Here is a 4,838-nt window from a genome sequence, read left to right as displayed (position 1 = left end):
GTTTCTCTAATGCAACAGAATTGCAAGTTCCATGGACTTCCATTGGAAGATCCTCATCAGTTTTTAGCTGAATTCTTGCAAATCTGTGACACTGTCAAGACTAATGGGGTTGACCCTGAGGTCTACAGACTAATGCTATTCCCTTTTGCTGTAAGAGACAGAGCTAGAACATGGTTGGACTCTCAACATAAAGAAAGCCTGGACTCTTGGGAAAAGCTAGTCAATGCCTTCTTGGCAAAGTTCTTTCCACCTTAAAAATTGAGTAAGCTTAGAGTGGAAGTCCAAACCTTCAGACAGAAGGAAGGAGAATCCCTCTATGAAGCTTGGGAAAGATACAAACAATTGATCAGAAAGTGTCCCACTGATATGCTTTCTGAATGGAGCATCATAGGTATTTTCTATGATGGTCTCTCTGAACTGTCCAAGATGTCTTTGGACAGCTCTTCTGGAGGATCTCTTCATCTGAAGAAGACGCCTACTGAGGCTCAAGAACTGATTGAAATGGTTGCAAATAACCAATTCATGTACACTTCTGAAAGAAATCCTGTGAACAATGGGACTAGTCAGAAGAAAGGAGTTCTTGAGATTGACACTCTGAATGCCATATTGGCTCAGAACAAAATATTGACCCAACAAGTCAATATGATTTCTCAAAGTCTGTCTGGAATGCAAAATGCACCAAGCAGTACTAAGGAAGCTTCATCTGAGGAAGAAGCTTATGATCCTGAGAATCCTTCAATAGAAGAGGTGAATTACATGGGAGAACCCTATGGAAACACCTACAATCCTTCATGGAGGAATCATCCAAATCTTTCATGGAAGGATCAACAGAGACCTCAACAAGGTTTCAACAATAATAATGGTGGAAGAAACAGGTTTAGCAATAGCAAGCCTTTTCCATCATCTTCTCAGCAACAGACAGAGAGCTCTAAGCAGAATACTTCTGACTTAGCAACCATGGTCTCTGATCTAATCAAAACCACTCAAAGTTTCATGACTGAAACAAGGTCCTCCATCAGAAATTTGGAAGGACAAGTGGGTCAGCTAAGCAAGAAAATTACTGAACTCCCTCCTAGTACTCTCCCAAGCAATACAGAAGAAAATCCAAAAGGAGAGTGCAAGGCCATCAACATGGCCGAATTCTGGGATGAAGAAGAGGCAGTGAACGCCACTGAGGAAGACCTCACTGGGCGTCCACTGACCTCCAATGAGTTCCCCAATAAGGAACCATGGGAATTCGAGGCTCAAAATGAGACCATAGAGATTCCATTGGACTTACTTCTGCCATTCATGAGTTCTGATGAGTATTCTTCCTCTGAAGAGGATGAGTATGTCACTGAAGAGCAAGTTGCTAAATACCTTGGAGCAATCATGAAGCTAAATGACAAGTTATTTGGAAATGAGACTTGGGAGGATGAACCCCCTTTGCTCACCAAAGAACTGGATGACTTGCCTAGGCAGAAACTGCCTCAAAAGAGGCAAGATCCTGGGAAGTTTTCTATACCTTGTACCATAGGCACCATGACTTTCAAGAAGGCCTTGTGTGACTTAGGGTCAAGTGTAAACCTCATGCCCCTCTCTGTAATGGAGAAGTTAGGGATATTTGAGGTGCAAGCTGCAAAAATCTCACTAGAGATGGCAGACAATTCAAGAAAACAAGCCCATGGACTTGTAGAGGATGTTCTGGTTAAAGTTGAAGACCATTACATCCCTACTAATTTCATAGTCCTAGAGACTGGGAAGTGCATGGATGAGTTCATCATCCTTGGCAGACCCTTCCTAGCCACTGCAAAGGCTGTGATTGATGTTGATAGAGGAGAGTTGATCATTCAAGTGAATGAAGAATCCTTGGTGTTTAAGGCCCAAGGATATCCCTCTGTCATCATGGAGAGGAAGCATGAAGAGCTTCTCTCAAAACAGAGCCCAACAGAGCCCCCACAGTCAAACTCTAAGTTTGGTGTTGGGAGGCCACAACCAAACTCTAAGTTTGGTGTTGAACCCCCACATTCAAACTCTAAGTTTGGTGTTGGGAGGTTCCAGCATGGCTCTGAGAATCTGTGAGGCTCCATGAGAGTCCTCTGTCAAGCTAATGACAATAAAGAAGCGCTTCTTGGGAGGCAACCCAATGTTTTATAATTAACTATTTTCTTTTGTTATTTTATGTCTTTTGTAGGTTGATGATCATAAGAAGTCACAAAATCCATGAAAAAAGCAAAAACAGAATGAAAAACAGAAAGAAAAACAGCACACCCTGGAGGACGCACCCACTGGCGTTTAAATGCCAGTGAGGTTAGCTGGTGGGCGTTTAACGCCCAGTCTGGCACCATTCTGGGCGTTTAACGCCAGAAAGGGGCACCAGACTGGCGTTAAATGCCAGAAAGGGGCAAGATGCTGGCGTTAAACGCCAGAAATGGGCACCAGCCCGGCGTTTAACGCCAGAAATGGCACAAAACGTGATTTTGCATGCCATTTGGTGCAGGAATGACTTTTCCTTGACACCTCAGGATCTGTGGACCCCACAGGATCCCCACCTACCCTACCACTTTCTCTCTTCTTCACCAATCACCTCAACACCTCTTCCCCAAAACCCCTCACCTATCAAATCCCATCTTTCTCTTCCCCACTCACATCCATCCTTCATAAAACCCCACCTACCCCACCATTCAAATTCAAACCACTTTCCCACCCAAACCCACCCTCAAATGGCCGAACATCCCTCTCTCCCTCTCCTATATAAACCCTCCTTCACTCCTTCATTTTCACACAACATACACACCACTTCTCCCCTTCTTGGCCAAAAATTAAAGCCATTCCCTTTCTCCTCATTTCTTCTTCTTCTACTCTCTTCTTTCTTCTTTTGCTCGAGGACGAGCAAACATTTTAAGTTTGGTGTGGTAAAAGCATTGCTTTTTATTTTTCCATAACCATTTATGGCATCCAAGGCCGGAGAAACCTCTAGAAAGAGGAAAGGGAAGGCAAAAGCTTCCACCTCCGAGTCATGGGAGATGGAGAGATTCATCTCAAGGGTGCATCAAGACCACTTCTATGAAGTTGTGGCCTTGAAGAAGGTGATCCCCGAGGTCCCTTTTTCACTCAAAAAGGGTGAATATCCGGAGATCCGACATGAGATCCGAAGAAGAGGTTGGGAAGTTCTTACCAACCCCATTCAACAAGTCGGAATCTTGATGGTTCAAGAGTTCTATGCCAATGCATGGATCACCAAGAACCATGACCAAAGTGTGAACCCGAATCCAAAGAATTATCTTACTATGGTTCGGGGGAAATACTTGGATTTTAGTCCGAAAAGTGTGAGGGTGGCGTTCAACTTGCCTATGATGCAAGGAGATGAACATCCTTACACTAGAAGGGTCAACTTTGATCAAAGGTTGGACCAAGTCCTCACAGTCATATGTGAAGAGGGCGCCCAATGGAAGAGAGATTCAAGAGGAAAGCCGGTTCAATTGAGAAGGCATGACCTCAAACCCGTGGCTAGAGGATGGTTAGAGTTTATACAACGCTCAATCATACCCACTAGCAACCGGTCCGAAGTTACCATAGACCGGGCTATCATGATCCATAGCATCATGATTGGAGAAGAAATAGAAGTTCATGAGGTTATAGCCCAAGAACTCTATAAGGTGGCGGACAAGTCCTCTACCTTGGCAAGGTTAGCCTTTCCTCATCTCATTTGTCACCTCTGTTATTCAGTTGGAGTTGACATAGAGGGAGACACCCCATTGAGGAGGACAAGCCCATCACTAAGAAGAGGATGGAGCACACAAGAGACCCTACTCATCATGAAATCCCTGAGATTCCTCAAGGGATGCACTTTTCTCCACAAAACTATTGGGAGCAATTAAACACCTCCCTAGGAGAGTTGAGTTCCAACATGGGACAACTAAGGATGGAGCATCAAGAACACTCCATCATCCTTCATGAGATTAGAGAAGATCAAAGAATCATGAGGGAGGAGCAACAAAGACAAGGAAGAGACATTGAGGAGCTCAAGCATTCCATAGGATCTTCAAGAGGAAGAAAGAGCCGCCATCACTAAGGTGGACCCGTTCTTTGATTTCCTTGTTCTTTGTTCTTCTGTTTTTCGAATTTTATGCTTATGTTTATCCATGTTTGTGTCTTGTGATCATTAGTGTCTTAGTGTCTATGCCTTAAAGTTATGAATGTCCTATGAATCCATCACCTTTCTTAAATAAAAATGTGCTTAATTGAAAAAGAAAGAATTGCATGAATTCTGAATTTTTGTAATAGTTTAATTATTTTGATGTGGTGGCAATATTTTTGTTCTCTGAATGTATGCTTAAACAGTGCATATGTATCTTGAATTTGTGGTTCATGAATGTTGGCTCTTGAAAGAATGATGAAAAAGGAGACATGTTACTGAGGATCTGAAAAATAATCAAAATGATTCTTGAAGCAAGAAAAAGCATTTCTATTCAAAAAAAAAAGAGAGAAAAAGAAAAAAAAACGAAAAAAAATATAGAGAAATAAGAGTTGTGATCCAAGGCAAATAAGAGTGTGCTTAAGAACCCTGGACACCTCTAATTGGGGACTTTAGCAAAGCTGAGTCACAATCTGGAAAGGTTCACCCAATTATGTGTCTGTGGCATGTATGTATCCGGTGGTAATACTGGAAGACAGAGTGCTTTGGGCCACAGCCAAGACTCAATAAGTAGCTATGTTCAAGAATCATCATACTCTACTAGGAGAATCAATAACACTATCTGGATTCCGAATTCCTAAAGAAGCCAATCATTCTGAATTTCAAAGGATAGAGTGAGATGCCAAAACTGTTCAGAGGCAAAAAGCTAAAAGCCCCGCTC

The 4,838-nt window shown here is 42.7% G+C and overlaps 1 non-coding gene across 1 annotated transcript; it reads right to left on the bottom strand.

The window, feature by feature from the left end:
- Positions 1–264: 264 nt before the first annotated feature.
- Positions 265–372, bottom strand: LOC112804580 (small nucleolar RNA R71). The gene has a single exon (XR_003203189.1). It is a non-coding gene; the product is annotated as a small nucleolar RNA R71 (small nucleolar RNA).
- Positions 373–4,838: the final 4,466 nt, after the last annotated feature.

The sequence above is a fragment of the Arachis hypogaea genome, chromosome 5 (genome assembly GCF_003086295.3).
Source record: "Arachis hypogaea cultivar Tifrunner chromosome 5, arahy.Tifrunner.gnm2.J5K5, whole genome shotgun sequence".
NCBI lineage: Eukaryota > Viridiplantae > Streptophyta > Magnoliopsida > Fabales > Fabaceae > Arachis > Arachis hypogaea.
This window is presented reverse-complemented; position numbering and strand designations above follow the sequence as displayed.